Source organism: Strix aluco, chromosome 4 (genome assembly GCF_031877795.1).
Source record: "Strix aluco isolate bStrAlu1 chromosome 4, bStrAlu1.hap1, whole genome shotgun sequence".
Taxonomy (NCBI): Eukaryota; Metazoa; Chordata; class Aves; order Strigiformes; family Strigidae; genus Strix; species Strix aluco.
In genome coordinates this window covers 99,745,062-99,762,565 of record NC_133934.1, presented here as the reverse complement: position 1 = coordinate 99,762,565, position 17,504 = coordinate 99,745,062, and the positions used below count along the sequence as shown (strand labels likewise).

At 32.9% G+C, this 17,504-nt stretch overlaps 1 protein-coding gene across 3 annotated transcripts in view; it reads left to right on the top strand.

The window, feature by feature from the left end:
- Positions 1-17,504, top strand: part of NOVA1 (NOVA alternative splicing regulator 1) — a 155,734-nt gene that overhangs the window by 43,650 nt on the left and 94,580 nt on the right. Inside the window, exon 1 of one of the 3 annotated variants that reach the window (XM_074824537.1) lies at positions 16,442-16,500. The exons of the other annotated variants lie outside the window; for them this stretch is intronic. The gene's annotated coding sequence lies outside the window, so the exon portion shown is untranslated. Of the gene's footprint in view, positions 1-16,441; positions 16,501-17,504 lie in introns of those variants that run through there. 3 annotated transcript variants of the gene reach the window in all.

Sequence of the window (17,504 nt, the reverse complement as noted above, 5' to 3'; positions counted from 1 at the left end):
TGCTCAGGCAGGGCCACCTAGAGCCATTTGCCCAGGACCATAATACTCATGTCACAGAATGAGGAAGGAACTGGAGCTCTTTGACAGTAGCTGGAAATAGTTTGGGAGGATAATTCATGCAGGTTGTAGCCAGTTTTCTATCAATGCCTAAAAATAAAGGCTGTGGGTTGAGTAAGTTCTGACAATCAACAATTAGTCTCCATGTTGTGAGGTTCACTATCTTTGATTGAAAACTCACTCAGTGCTCAGTTGAAATGTTGGTAGTGTTTGGTTTTTGGTGGGGTTTTTTTTGGTTCCCCCCCCCCCAAAGAAATTATAATTTCAGACGAGTGTTTTTAGGGTTACTTGTACTTAAATGCCACTCAAGCCATTAAACTGTGCCATGACTATTTTATAGGGTAGAACCCTAGCTCTTTTGATGTGATAGTTATTACTGTAGTGGGGGTGAAGATTTCACCCGATTTGATTCTTGTGGAAGTAGAAAAATCAGACTCAATTGCTTTATGTACACAGTAGAATGAAATTGGTAGATGATCCCTTTCTTGAATCTCTTGGTTTTATGGTTAGTCCTTTTTTTGTTTTCTTTCTGTTACGTTGAGGACCTAGACATGTGAAGTTGCACTCTTTTTCCTTCCAAAGTTGAAAGACTTTCACAAATTTAAGAAGCTCTTATATGCAATGTAACATTTGATTCTGCTAAAACATCTGTTTGCAGTTGGTAAACAAGAGGTTGCACAGTGTATTGTGAATTAGGTTTGCAACCTCTAATTAACGTTTCTGTTATCTACCTGTTGGCATTCCCATGACAGATACTGAAAACGGAAGTGCAGAAAGAATATGCAAGCTCTGGAACTCATTTTGCTTATTGAGAAATTCATGTCATTGCAGTATCTGTGTTAGTGCACCATGATGGGAGAGGTTTGGATTAGCACATTTTTCTTGTTTGGTAGACAGAATTGAAGTGTGGTGCAGTTTCTTGCGATAGTAAAACTTAATTTAAAACTAAATTTGAATCTTAAGTTAATTATACATGACTATTTTAGTGTTGGTAGAGAAATTGAGTTAGTTTAAATACTAAGTTCGCAATCAATATTTAATTTTCATTTTGCTTGGTATATATACCTGCTTTGCACTATTGATCCATGACAACATTGTGGGTTTTAAATTGGTATTGTAGTTGAGTATCTTAACAGGATATACATTATGTATGTGTTTTTTTGATCAGTAAGGTATGTGTACAACTTTCGATTAACTTTTTTCCTGTAATCTTTTTGCTTTTAATAGGCACTGTGTTATGTTGCATCTACTATGTTCTATAGCAACATATTTATCTATTTTTACAGATTTTAAATACTACTTTAAAAATCTGTTCAAGCTTAGGTAAATTATTTTTAGGTCACAACAAAATTTGGCCAGTTTTGAGTAAATGGAATACTGATGGACTTAGGAAACTGCTGTTAAGTAACAAATTTATCAAATCTATGTGCTTCTGTGTACAGAAGCACTTCTATTGCTTTGACAGTAGCCGAACAGGTACAGAATGATAAGTATTCTGACTTTGCTCTTTAGAATTATTCATTTGTATTTTTATTTTATATTTTTATTGTAGAGCCCTCTTTTCCAAGCCAAAGTTTTTTAGCAAAATCTTTGATTTGTATAATGCTGATACAGTTTCAGCTATGATTCTGGTTGTAAGAGGGCTTGTCCAGCAGGACTTCTAGTGGTGTCATCTCCAGATTACACTGACAGTTTTCTGTGGATGTTCTGAAGTCCTGGTTTAGTTAACATATCTAGATAGTAATAGTGAGATGCCAGTGCTTTGTATTTTTATTTAGCTTGTATTTGCTGCCATCAAAGGAATTACACTACTGATTTCATTGTGAGGAGAGAGTTTTTGAGCCTTCTGGAGGCTCTTAACCTTAGGTTCAATTATATATTGCTAGTATATATTAACACTTAAGATGTAATTTTGTTAGATAAAAATGGAATAAAACAGGTGTATAGAGTCTTCACTTAATTTTTAAATTTAAATTCGATTCAGTTTTTCCTAACATTTCTTCTCTATTTATGTAATAATGTCCAAAGGTGAGGTCCTAACATGTTTATCATTATGCAAGGCATTTTTTACCCTTAATTTATAAATATGTATTTAGGGCATGAAACCTTGAAAAGGAAAGATCACGCCTACTGACAAGTCTGTCTTACTCCATATTTTAAAGCACCATTACGGTCATCACCAAAATCTTCTTCATAAATAGTACTAGAGTGCTAAGGACCCAATGATCCAGTGGACACTGGTATTTTATATTTTTCAGGAGCACAGTGGAGCTGAACTGATCCTGCCAACTTCCTCTACGTTTTCTGGGACCATGAAAGAACTGGCAACCTTACCTTTTAACACTGACATATTTTTAGCTCATATATGTACACTATTCATTCATCAGATTCTACAATCAGAGAATAATTTGTAATAATTTGTAAGACACTTTTAAGAAGGAGCTAAAATGACTAGAATTTCAGGCACTGAGAATTATTTGCTATTGTGCTTGCATTAGTTTCACAAATATTTTTAAAATTTGAATACTAGCAGGGGAGCATAAAGATTCAAGATCAAAAAATCAGTTATCTAACGCATCCCCCTTTCAAAAGAACTGTTCACTTAAGGAAATTAATGTATATTTCTGTACAAATAATGGCCTGAAATTGTAAATAAATATTGAATTTATTTTATATTTTATGTATTTGGTGTTAATTTTATTTAAATACCACAGATAAGTGCCATTTTAAATATCTTAACAATTGTAACTGTGATTCAGCTCACCTTGTTTTGTAAGGTGCATGCAATTAAATTTTTCACACTTTTTACCTGACATTTTTGTTTTCATTAAGATTAACTCTGATTTTGCACAACTGCATTTATAACCCATTCTTGTTTGACTAATGAGAACCTTTCATGTGCTTTCAGTAGGAGCTACATTCTTAACGCTTATGGCACTGCATTATTATTCTCTTGCACTGAGTATGGATTGCAACATCAATAAAGCCATGGCTACTTTAATGTTGGTGGTTTGGGGTTTTACCAGGCAATGCTGGTCATTTTGTTGCAATTAAGTTAAAAAGATTTTTTTAAAAAACAAAAAAACCCTACATAACCTAATTTATGTTGGGTTTTTGAGATAATATCATCTGCTTGTGTGAATAAATAGGAGTAAGAAGAACAGTCTGTCCCCCACCTCCCCCCTGTGTTCAAAATCTTGACCTAATGAAAGCAGACAGTGAGATATAATTTGAGAGCCTGATTTTATGGAAGTGATATAGTATAGAAGATCTTCATGGTACTTTATTGATGATTTCAAGAAATAAGTTTAAAGTCAGAAGAAATCCATTGTATGTGAAAACTCACTTGAATGATATCTTGGACCTATTGGTCTTTGTTTCTAACTTTGATTTTGGACCATGTGTAGAGTCCTTAGACTCATCAGTTCAGGTCCCACATTAAATGTTTTCTGTATAAGTAGCATGGAAAAAATTCTTATATGAAGTCAGTGAGAAATGATCAAGCATTTGCTGATGTGTTTGGTTTGATTTCACAGAGGACATTATTGTATACTTGTGTGTAGTTTTAAGTGATAGCATGCTGTGTTTAGAATTTTGCACTTTCAAGAATTATTGATAATATACCTTTTCCTTTACACTTATGCAACTTGCAGAATTTTTTTCCGGTAAGCAACCCTGCATACAGTCTCCCTCTTAGATGCAGATGCATGTGCTCTCTGTCTTGCATTCTTTCATACACACGTGGATGCATGTACAGGATGGGATACAGTTTTGGTTTAGAGTTAGATTTATTGTATTGAGCAGATATGTCTATACCTTTCATTTGATACAGAAATCTTTACTGTTGTAATGACTCATTTTATGAACTTATGTTCATTTTTTCTCAAATAGTTAAATAAGTTTTCAAAATTAAAAACAGTAACATGCATTCCTGTATTTAGCAATGATAAACTCCAATGTAAAAGTAAAATCTTAGTTTTACGTTTTTATTTTCCTCTTTTTAAATGATACACATACAAAGGTCATGAGTCTTTAAACTCAGATTGTATTTTTTATACTTTTGCTTTATGTTCTTATTTAAAATATGCATAGTTAGTATGTACTTATATACAAAAGCATGAGTTAGTGTGTTTTCTTCGTGTGTAATTTTGACCCCCCATTAGCTGAATTGTAATACTCCATAGATACATTTTCTAAAAGTAGACTTCGGTAATTATAAAAACCAGTATGTTATTGGTTAATGCTTTCAGGATAATAGATAATTTTACTTGGCTATGAGGACTCAGTTTTTGCATCAGTTTCCATTACGAAAATTAGCTTACAAAAACAAGATGATGAGGGACAAATCATACAATAAAAAGTAACATTTTAGTTTCAAAGCAGGTATCAAAACTAGAGTCTGAACAGTGTAAGTTCTGCAGAATGGACTGTATCCGATTCAGTTCAGCAATGAAATGATGGTGAAGCCCTCTTACTGTATGCATAGTCTGATAACTTCAAAAATTAGGTTAAAAGTTTTAATCCTCAGGGGTAGATGCTCTATGCTTATTTATGAAGTGAAGGCACTATATGAAGGCACGGTGATTTGAAGAAGCTTTCTATTGAGAGTCCTACTGGAGACTTTCAGAAGCTGTTACACTGCTTCAAATAAGAAAACCATCTGTTTCCTTTACAGGCAGAGAATTAAATATGGAAGTCTTTCTGGCAATATTAATATTGTATTCTTAATATGTTGTTGATTACATGCAGTAGCTGATACTGTTTTAATTAGATGACTGATGGAAAATGTAGAAAGTCACAGCATAAAGAGTGTGATGAAAACTTTCTATAGCCAAGGTCACACAGTGACAGTAGAACTACTTACAGAGGATGGAGAACACCTATAGAAGACCTGTATAATATAATTTCAGAATATCTCTGAAGGAAGAGAAAGATACAGTACTGATGATTTTGTAGAGTAGCCCTCTTTTCTGTTCCTCCCACACACACTGCCACTTGTCTGTCTGTCCTGAACCAATTTATATTTTCTGTGTAGATTCCTCAATGTTGCTTAAGAACTTGTCAAATTCTAGCAGCAAACATGAGATTGAAATATTTGAAGTCCCTACTTCACCTGGAGAGTTGCTAAGCAAGACTTGAAGTTTTGAAATTGAACTGAAGTTTATCAGAGGTCAAAAAAAAGGCAGTAATTTGTAATTACTGTTTCAGAAACTCATTTGAGGAAATTTTAAATAAACTCTGTGTTGATATTAAGGCTGCCTGAGCGTCATAAAAGAAAAATTGCCAGAGGGCCTCTGTTTTGGAAGACGAGCCAGTACCTTGATTCATTACTTCTATGATATTGTATGGCTCAGTTTTTGCTAGGAGCCCCCACTTTCACTTTAAAATCGTCACTGTATGATCACTATGGTATGTGTTTTCTATTGGTTCTATAGTATGATATGAAGAAGCCTTTTGCCTGTAACTATTGATAGTTTGACAATTACATATATTTCTTTTTATGATGGTTGTTAAAAACGATGGTCATTTGGTAAGCAACAAGAGAAGATCAGTGCATCTATGGTGAAAGATTCTGCAGAGATAAACACATACAGAAAATTCAAAGTTTAACTTCTGATCCCAGTGAAGCATAATTTTTACATTTCTGTAAGTATAATTGAGAAAAACTTACAGCACCAAAATGTTCCATATATGATTTCTGAGTAATGGATCCAATTTTCATTAATTATACTTGAGTTTTAAATTAAATTATTTTGATAATTTTTCCATATGTTTCACTGGAAACACTGAATAGATTTATAGTAATTTGGTACTCTGGAGTGGTGACAGAGGTCTGAAAGTGTCCTACCTTCTCTGGCTATGACTCATCCTGCTTTGATCAATTATATCTTTGGTATGTTGAAGTTATACTTCACTTTGCCTTGGCCAGTAATAATTACTGAGAATTTATTTAGACTTGATAGCAGTACACTGATGGGTCTCTGTTTGGAAGCTCTGCTATTAACTAGTGCAGTAAAGCCATGTTAAAATGTATTTTAATACTAAAGGCCTAAGTAATAAACACATTATTTCTCATTTTGTGGGAAGTTACCTGGTAACTTGAATGTTAGCATTTTTATCTAGGTAGATCATTCTGTCTTACCTTTCCATCTTTGGCCTTTTAGGGAAAATACTTTTTACGTGCTTGAATCATCACATATTTTGAGCTAAATTACCTCAGTGTCTGCTCTGGTATTTATAGAAATGAAGATGTGGGTCGGAACAACCTTGTCTTAATCACAGCAATATAACATGGAAGTGGTAGTCAGATAAATGAAACGGATAGGATTTTTGAGACTTAATTTTAAAAATTTATCTAGGTTTATCTAGGATAAACCATTGGACTTGCACTTGATCCATTCCCTTTGAATTCTCATGTACCTAAATAGAATACTTTTACTTTCTACTCAGGAGTTGTTACTGTTGTCTTGGATCTTGCTGCAGTCATCTAATCCTACATAAAAACAAGACTGGAATTACCACTTGAGGCTATTCATTAAATAGCCTAAATAACTTCTGCTTCAGAAGTTATTAGAGAAGAAATATAGGATCATCGTTATAAAATGAACCATCTTAACTTTTTAAACACTAAAATTTTGTGACTTTTAACGTTTGCTTTTTCTTTGTTGCTGTCTTAAGTGGTGACAAACATTATAGCCCTGTTGAGTTATTGTGTGCCTTCTGCTTAACTCCAGGAAGGAAAAAAACCCAAAACTAAGCTTTCCTGCACTTCTTTCCATCCAAATATAACTATATAAAAATGGTCATTGTGTGTCAGGTCTGTTTTATTTTAGTTTTGAGTCTGTGATGTGTAGCTAGAAAGAGTGAATTATGTGTGGTTTTTTTTTTTAAGGAGGCTCCATGTTGTCTGCCCCACTTAGTCAGCTGCTTGACACTTGTGGGGAAGAAAATATTGCTAAAGAGATAGGTAGCTTAAAACTGTTTCAAAGGGCTTGGATGCTAGGCCAGTGACCTTGAATTTGACTATATGGTGTAAAGCTGGGGTAGACACTTGTGTCATCAGGGTAACATGCATATAGTTACTTGCATTTGTGAAAAGATAGACTTGTGCATTTCATAATAAATAATCTATTGGCTACCTAGATTTAGTAAATTGCAGTAACATGTATGATGGTTTTGATTGTGTGAAGTGCTATGGATTAGTGCATGGCGTGACCTTAGAGGTGAAAGCCAGGGGTCTTGAGAATTTTATACTTGCTCTTACTTTTCCTGAGTGTAGATGTTCTTGTCCTAACTAGGGCGTCCATGGATGTGTCACTTGCACCAGAAGTTTACATTTAGTTTGTTAAAACTGGTAACTCTTTTTATAACAGAGAATGGGTTTCCTCCAATTAAGTTTCATTATCTTGAGATAATGATTCGATTTTGTTCTTTTGGAAGAACTACTGTGTTTATATTTCACAACGTTAGGTGTGTGGGAACACTGAATGGCCAGGTAATACAATATTTAGCCAAATTTTCACAGCACAGTTAGTTTCTGAGTGTCTTTAGAACAATCTGAATAAGAATTATTTCCAACCTCATTTCATATGAATATTGTTTTTCCTATTGAACTATCAGTAGGCTTGATAAAAGCTCATTTGCAGTATATATATGTTCATATTTCTAAGTGTTTATATGTTGCATATTACATACCTCATTGAGGAAAGATTTCAGGCATGATTTCAAGTTGCGTAAAACAGAACTTATCAAAACCAGTATTTTGTTTAATATAATGTTTCTCCAGCATTTGAATAAAGATGTCTTGAAGCATCTCTGACTTCTATGCATCAGAAGTATGTCAACAAATACAGTATCTGTGCCTTCAAAATCTTGTACAGTTAAGATCTAATATTATTCTTGCCTCATAAATTAGTTCAATGTTGAATAAATCTGTTTTACAGCTGTATTTTTCTGAGATTTTTAAAATTTTTGCTTTCAAAATTAAACAAATGAAAAGACTCATTCAAAATGCTCTGTTTTTATTTCCTGAATTAACTGGTATTGACAAGGTTGTCTTTCAGAGGGTTTGTAATGCAGTGTTTAATTATCAACTCTACTTTCCTTTAATAGCCTCTGTAACAAGATCATAATTATCTTGCATATAATTATTGGCTGATACGCTTAGCACCCCATCTATGATTCATTCTTTGCAATTACTTACATTTTGTAGCCTTGAGACATACAGAACTCCATGGTTTTCTTGACAATTAAGTATTGTTAATGGTTATAGGTATTCTAGTTTTTCCCATTCTACTTTGACAATGTCCTTGAATCTACTTAGAAGTGACATCTTCTAGACTGTGTGAGCATCCAGCCTCAAATAACCAAGTGGTTATTTGGTACTAGAGCTTTCTCTGGCTGTCCAAATTAATAACAAGCAGTTGGATGTTGTACATGGGTACCAAACTGTGGTAGCTGGAAAGTTATCGAAATGCCAGATAAACCAATTAAGAGGATATGACTTATTTTCAGTTTAGAGAAAGTATTTTAGATAACATTTAAAAATATCTAATAATGAAGTCTTCAGAGCATTAGCAGTGTGAATGAACTATTTCAGCTTGAACTGCAAGATGATCAGCTCTTACCTACTAATGATAGTCCAAATTCACAATGTAATAGAATATTGAAGTTGTTTCTAGTGAGCAGAGTTTGACAGTTTCTTCTTAGTTCTTGTGGCTAATAGAAAATAATAGAAGAGCAAGAACTCTCCAAACCTTCTGTTGTATTGTGATATATATGCAGAAGAGTTGTAAATAAAAATACACAATGCCAAAGGTATCCTGTGTTAAGTATTATGCAACCATTAAATGCTGAAACCACCACAGTTTAAGTTTTGGTTAAACAGCAGCATGATTTTCATTTTAGATTATCAGTGTTTATATGCTTTTAGTTCTACTATCTTCATGTTGATTGTAGTAATTTACCATATTTGACTTTTCCTTGTGCACTGGGATCATTTTAAAGTGTTTTGGAAATACTTTTTTATATGATCTTTGCTTATTTTAATATGTTGGAAACAATCCAGTGGTCACTTGCAATGGGATAAGGTATATTGAGAAATACACTATCTTACTATTTAATGAAAGTCAGTGTGTTTTTATATTAATTTTATCTATTACCTTTTTCAGGTATAACAAATCAATATGAATTACCAATATATCAAAACAAAAATATTGCAATAACAAATCAAAATAGAATTTTATATCAAATCTTTTTAGATGAACTAAAATGATGGCTTCTTATGGGTTTAGAAATGTACAAGCATAAGTAATAAATGTATTTTGCATGCTTTCTGGTGGTAGTATGCTTTCTTACTAATGAAATTGCTGAAGTGTAATAAAACACATTTCTACCATTTTCCAGGCATATTATCATTATCTCCTGTATTGAAATTTATTGTTTATACTAGTGCAAAGCCTGAGATAGTTGAAGTTGTCTAAGCACCAATCTACTTTTGATAAAGTCCATACATTCAGCTTTTGTTAAAATAATTTTTAAAAAATTCATTAAACTTCTCTAGCATTAAGGAAAGCTGACTGTCAGTCACCAGTAATTGAAATTGTATAATTTTCAGGTACCTGAGTGGAAAATGCCTTTGAATCTTTAAACAAGTGTCGTGGTCTAACAGTCTTCCCCTAATCTCCTCACCTTAACAGCACCCTCCAATTAAAAACTAACTAAATAAAAGGCTCTTGCCAACACCCCCCAAACAGGGTGGCTTCCTAGCCTTATTGTCATGTGAGTTGTAGACAGTTTCTGATCTGTTTAGTAGTATGTAAGTAGCCACTGGCTGTAACTAGGAAAAAAAACCAAACCAAACCACACAACAAACTGTTTCTGCCTTCTCATGTTAAAAGCAGCGTTTTTATATGGCTGCAATGTGTTTTGTGCTTCTTAAAGCTTGCTCATTTCCCTGTAGTTTGTGTAGTGATATGCTGCTAAGTTTACTGGAATTCTAGTTCTGATTTGTGACCTTATAGATCTTTTTTCATTTTAATCTTAGTTTTGAATTTCATAGGGATGCAGTACTTAACTTTGGATATACTATATACTTTGCCAAGGAGTCACTATTTTACAGAGAGACATTTAGCCACTTTTTTTTTTTTTTTAAATTGTTGGAGCAGCAGAGGAGGACAATGTCATCAAGTCCTGACCTAGATGAGGCTCTCCTTATGGGGCTTTAAGGTCCTTACTGTTGCCACCCTGACAGTCTGCATCTCAACTTGGATTTGGGACTGGGCAGGATCTCTATTTACTTTATGGTTGCATCTGCCTCAGTCACATTCTGGTTTATTCTCTGACTCTATTATGCATTGTGCATGCTTGTGTGCACTTTCTCTCTATTGAAATATGTCAGGGAGTACAATCTTGTTCTGTCCCAAAGACAGAGATGGAAGCTTTGTGGTCTAACAATGAACAGAGGTAATAAATATTATAAAGTTCAGTCTTGTATAAGCATATGATATGTACTTTATGGATGCACATTAGTTTGTGATTTTGTTATTGGAATAGCTTTTAAACTGAAATACAAGCCCTTCTTACTGTGAAAAGCAACTGTTGTATGATTGGCATGTTGTAGTAGAACAAATAAGCAACTTTTGTTTTAGTTTTAGTCTTCAACTGAATGTCTTGTTTGCCAGTATTTAGAATGTGTTATTGTGGAGGAGAATAAGAGTGTCAGTGTTTGCTTTCCCCCAGATCTTCAATATATGATGTAGTGATAAAAGGCTTAAAAATATATAATCGCTAGTATTTCTAATTCCATACAGAAGACTACAGTGGAGTGTGATACCAAAGGGGAAATTGTTATTAATGTATCTTTCAAAGCATATTTTTGCAACACTATTATAAATCTAGTTCTGCAACATGCAGTGTCTTAGTGAGGATGTCTTGTCATATTAGAGTGGTAAAATAAAACTGCCTTTTAAATAAGTTATTGTCAAGTCATAGGATTTGTTTTCTAGGGCAGATTACCAATGAACATGCTGGTTGTGTGTCATCTTCTGGAAGAATGGAGTAGTAGTTTTTCATGTAACTTCACTTTTTGATTTCAAAACACTGAGCAGGTGTTTGAAGACTCGCTTCTACTGTACAAGTTTTTGCTTTTAACTGTTTAGGCACTGTAATTTTGTAATTAAACAATTGTCTAACTTAGTTTAGTTTAAAAGGTTTACTGAAATGGCTTTCCAAAAGCATATGAAATTGCACATATGTGTGTGTTAATATATATATATTAAAAAAGTAGGAGTTCCTTTGCAAGTTAAATGCTTTTGAATAATTTCCCACTTGCATCTACATAATTTTGGATGACTTTATTCACTAAGTGAAACATTTTCTATAGTTACGTTTTAGTTATGAAGAACTTAAGTGCTGCAAATAACTCCACAATAATTTTTCTCCCTTTTTCTGTTTTCATATGTATAAGAGCAGACAGACTAAATAATTTGTAATGTATGTGGACCTTGTCTTCTGTAAATCATTTTCTTCTGTTTCAGTTTTAGTAGTTGAGAAACAGGAAATACTGCACAACTGCTGTTCTTTATTACTGAAGTAGAAAGCAAACATGGGAAGAAAATCAACATGATTAAAAAATGTTTCAAATACACTTGTGTCTTTTATACTGAACTGTACTTTCTTTAAAAGAAATCAAGTGAATGCACTTGAACTGCCACTACTGCATGACACTGAATATTGGCATTCTATTCTTTACTAAATTTCAGTTCAGCAATCTCTCAGTGGGGAATTCTTTGGATGTGAAGTCATTAATGCGATATTTATGTTAAGGAACTCAGCTGAAATGGGAATTCAGTAATACCAATGTATAGGTTGCCAGTTCTGTTTTGATAGGTTAATTAACTGAAGTTTGTGAGTTTGAGTATGCTTATTGATCATAGTTCTAAAAAATAGCAGTTGCACACAACATCCTGCTACTTTCTTCCTTTTGAGCTCTTGACCTGATTCCTCCTCCTGGTCATGACCAATGTATGTTCTTAAAGAATGAACAATATATGTTCATGTCCCCTGTCTTATCTTACTTTTTTCCAGGTGTACCAGAATCTTAGTGTGAATTTTAGAATTTTTTTAAAAAAAAAGATGGTTAAATTGAAATCCTCATTGTAGATATTGACTCTTAATAGAGGTAGAACTTCTTTAAGTGTGCTACTGTGAAGGTGACCTCAAGTTAAGCAAGGATTTTGTTGTTTGTTTTGTTCAAAATCTTTTTTTAGTGTTAAAAAACCCTCGCCCCCTCATTGCACCTAAATGTTTCTACTCCAGTATATGACAACTCCGGAGTCTTCCTTAAAATTAACATTTTAGGAGTGAAATAATAAAGAAGACTGTAGACTGTATATCTTTCATACTCTTTAAATTTCTCTTCATTTTAGGTAAATATTGCCAAAGAGATGAGCAGTCATCTGTTTTCAAATACCTGATGGCAATTACAAAATAACAATATGTTCCCTTCTGCGAAACCATGTGTAGTATGGGAAAATTAAATCAAATCCCTGCTTTAAATATTTTTAAATTTCACATGTGCTGTGCTATATTACAAAATATTATTTCATACTGTGAAAGTATATGGAAAAGTATAGGATACATAACCAATAAAGCACACCCAAACATTTGTATATCAATGGGAATTATGGGACTATACTGAAATTGTCAGAGACTATAATAATTGTGATTATATGTGTGTATGTATTTTTTTCTATGTACTCTTTTAAGATATAAGGAATAGATTCTTTTAACATTTTAATGGAAATTGTCTTCCAATAAAAATAAGACCTTCAGTCTCTTGCAAAATGATAGCGTGGATATATAACCTTGCAACCCTTAGAAGGAAATTCTGTTTGTGGCTATGTGTAGAAGAGAGAAACTTAAGGGAAAAAAGTTGAAAATAGTTGTATTACTGCAATAGAATATATAAATTGGTTCTTCTTTATGGCATTCTATCTTGTAGTAACAGATGTAATTTCTCTACAGAAATATTTTTTCTGTTATCTGTTCGATCATGTTAATTGTATTGGGAATAAATACATGAGTACCCAAATGTTTTAATTCCTCTCTGACAAATGGAGTAGTTGTAGTACAGTGGTATTTGCATTTGTTTAAATGCATATTTGCTTCACTGAAAGAATTGCGTTACTCAGTACCTTGACCTCAAATTTATATCCATTTTAATATTGAGGAAAAAATTGTGAGAAAAATGTTGCAACCCAAGCAATTTACTGTTATCTTTCCTGAACCTTTTGTCATCGAATTTCCCCAAAACAACTGAATTAAATGGGATCTGAAACAAGTTTAAATATAATATTTTGATCTTTTCTTAAAAGTAAATTTATTATTATCATAATGAGTAACCATTTTTAACATAGTACATCAGTTTCATGCATTTAGTAAAATATTTGGCAGTCAGTGTTCCATTACAAACTATAATCATGCTGCTAAATAAACACTTAGATGAGGGAGTTTTTATACTTCATATGTGAAGTTCAAATTATGGTATTTGCAGAATTAGGGAGACAGTCCTGCAGTGTTAAAACACAAAACCAGGCAAGGTAACTAGACATCCATCTCCATCAACTCCATAAAGTAGTTTTAAATGAAAGGTAAATCTGCATTAAATATATTAGGAAGATTTAAAAAATTTTTTTGGCGAGAAAGTCTAGATAGAAACATTTCTTCATTAAGCTTGAGTATTATCTATATTCAGTGGGTTTACAGAACACCTAGTGTAAAGGGTGAAGCAAATTATCTCAGATCATAGGAATTATGAATATAGAGAAGGTACTGGTAGTAATACTGAGGTGTTACTACTTTTCCTACTGAGAGAAAATATTTTTCTTCCCACAAAAAATAAGGAAAATAAACTTTTTCAGCTGATTTACTGAACTTGTAGAATGAATAAATACATATATAACATATACACTCACACCTAACCTAAATTACTGTGTATGTGCCATCATATCTGAAAAGAAAATTTATTTTCAACTTCTGAGAAGGCTTTTGTCTTTACTGTCAAAAAAAGAACTCTCCAAAAGCAGATGTTGGAAGTGAAGAAATCCTCAGCCTGTAGAACTTGATCTGTTCCTTTAACTGCACCAATCTACGTGGTTTCACTTTACCTTCATGCTTTGCTAAAAAATAAGTAAAGCCACATCATTTTATCTGTTTTCTTGATAGTTTAATTATTATTTCTGAATATTTATTTTACCTTGTCTCATGACTAGCTCAATTTCTATTGCAGTTACAGCAATAGCATTTTCTAATGGATTTAATTCTTGGACAGTTGCCATCTCTTGCAAAGTTTTGAAATTTGCACAAGCATCTGATAAAGCTACTGATTGCATATTTGAAATGAAGATTTACAGAACCAGAAAATATACACATATATGTACAAAAGTTTGTGACTCACTTTTTCAAAAGATCTTTTTTCTGCTTTTTAATTCTTGTACTGTTTTCATGAAGACTATTTGGATTTGTTAGACTCTAAAATACAGCCTGTGCTTTTATTCATAAGTCTAGTTGAACATAATTAATACTGAGAAGAAAATTCTTGATGTTAGTGTTCTATAGCTCCTAAATTGTTCCCCTTAAAGACTTAATTGTTGATGTAGTAACCATTAGTATATAGTGCTTTTCTTCATTAACCAAAGAACTTAACTTCAAAACAAGAAAATCTCAGTAATTTACTTTCCTGCAAAATTGTATTAGAGTTATTTTTAACAACCACTTTATTTTTTGTCCCTATGAATTACAAAAACAAACTAAAATCAAAAATCCTACTATGAAATCAAAGGTTCCCAAGCACATAGTTAAAGCCCTATCAGTATAAGTGTTCTGTAGGACAAGTGTAGTGTTTAATTGTTGCATAAGATTCAAGACTGCAGATACAAATCTAAAAATTGTTGTAATTGCTATTTCTCACTTTTGTTAGGGATATTTTGTAGTGCTTTTGCTTTTAAAGCATCATCTTTCATTGTGGAATCTTAATTTTACCTTTAAGTCTTCCTAGGGCAGCTCTGTTTAAACTTCTGTTTTAATTTCTCATTTCCTTTAACATATTAATCCTCTACATCACTTTTGTAGTGGATGAACAGTTAGTAAGATGAACAAATCAAAGGCCTTTGGTGGTGTTCATCTAGTTCCAGAGTGCTTTGGAAGTTAACAAGTCTCCGTTTCTCTTTAGCAAGAATATTGTAGGTATACTGGTTGAAAACAAAGGCGACTTTTCTTTTATTTTCCAGAGAACTGAATACAGCATTAGAATTTTTCTGTTATTCACTAGTTTTCAAAATGAGCTGCAAAGCATATTAGTTCATGCATTCCTAAAAACCTTAGCTCTTTTAGACTTGAGAGAACTAGTTCAAATTAGATATGTTTGTTAGAGAAGAGACAGCATATGAAGTCTTGTAGTCATTACATAGGCAACAAAAGCAGATACTTCAGTTTCAGAAATCTGCAGAGCAGTGACATGGCGTTCCATTCAATTTTTTACCAGATATCACAGACTGGAAATGTGAGCTTTGGCTGATACTGCTGGGAAGGAGAGTGCGGCAGGCAGCTGTAATTCCCATCCTGTAAAGGTACTGATACTTAAAGTCTCTGTAGTCCAAATTGGTACACAAAAATACAAAAATGTTGAATTTGGACCTTAGATCTTATTTCAAAGTTCATTTTCTGCCAACCATTCTGTGGATACGTTTACAATTTTTTGCTTTTTAGATATGAGTAAGGAGAAGATACTTTGGAGTTGCTTGCAGGTTGCTTCCTGAAATACTGTTTTATAACAAGCAGATAACACTGTGTGGAATGCAGTTCCAGTGTTTTCCTAGGGTTTGATTTGAACAACAGATTTCTGAAGTCAATGATACCCAACTGATTTAAATTAGGCCAAAATTTTATTCCATGTACTTGTAAGTTTGGTTGCTCCAAAATCAAGTTAACTCTCCTCATTGATTTTTCTGCCTCAGAAAATGTAGCTCAATTTTGAGTCTTAACTTATTCTTAAAGAAAAAGATTTTCTAGTTTTAGAGTGATTCTTAACAGTGTGATGTTGCTGAAGGGTATTTCAGTGCAGGGCAAGCTGCAGACAGTTGTTCCAGTACATTCATTGACCATTTCTTGATAGCATCAGGTTTGTCTGCAGTACTATAACAATTACAATTATGGTCCCTACAGGAAAGATTCATAGCAAAAAGTAAATTTATTTGTGGAATAATATTTTTTTTTGTGGTATTCTCTTAAGGAATCATAAAGCCTAGAGAGTAACTGAACATTAACATGACTCCATCTACTGTAAAACCCATTCCGTTTTATATATTTTCAGGGAGTATGGAGTGGCACAGGAAGGAAATGGCATATCGCTGGAAAGTTGCTCTAATTCAGCACAGGATTCTTGTGAGAAATTCCTTCTAATATTACATCATCCTATTCTGTTTTTCACAATTTACAGTCTAATTTCTTCATTTTTTTATGCCACTTTTGTTCATATCAGTAACCACATGAAAATAAATTTAGCAGGTTAAATAGGCTTTCATCAGTGTTAGTAGTGCACATCTGATAGCATGACAATTTATTACTATATATTTTGTCATACTGTGTTATGTGAGGGCTTATGGGTTTGGTAATAAAATTATTTTTCCTTTTTAATAAGGTTTTCTATTTTTTAACATTACATTTCACTGGTTAACATGAGATTCAACATACAAAAATAAGTCTCATCTGCTTCCACTCTGATATTTCTGATAATAATATAAATAGAACTTCAGTAGAAGAAAACAATAGTGTCCTTGCAAAAAAAAACAAGAAAAGGAGTGAAAAAAGGCAATTCAATAGTTGCTTCAATTATATGTCAAGATTTTTTTTTGCTTTGATTCTGTTTTCTTTTGCCTGAACTTACTACTTTTGTCTAGTTTGTGATTGCTTATCAAACTCTGTAGCTTTAAGGAAAGTACTCTTCCTTTTCCTGTTCTATGACAAAAGAGGACCTGAAAGATTTTTTATTTTTATAGGTACTGACTTAAGGCCAACAGTGACACTAACAAAAGACGTTTTCAGGTATAATAGCAAACCCATTCTGTAAAACTACCCAAAGCATGAAAACTTAAGATTAGGTTTTCATCACAGATTTAGAAAAATGTATACATAACATGAAGAATATCTTTTAATTAAGGAACTCTTTTATACTGCTTTATTTTTCTTTAGGTAGTTGGCATTTGGAGATGATTCATTAATTAAGATAAGCATGAAAAACTATGACCAGCTTTATAACCTTTTTTTGAACTCTCTCTGCAGTTTCATAAATGTAGTGTCAGGTGGAAGGTATCGGTGCATTTTTTTCTTCTATCTGCAATCCCCAGAAAAAAAGTGTTTTTCTATATGTTATTTTGTGTTTGGCAAAT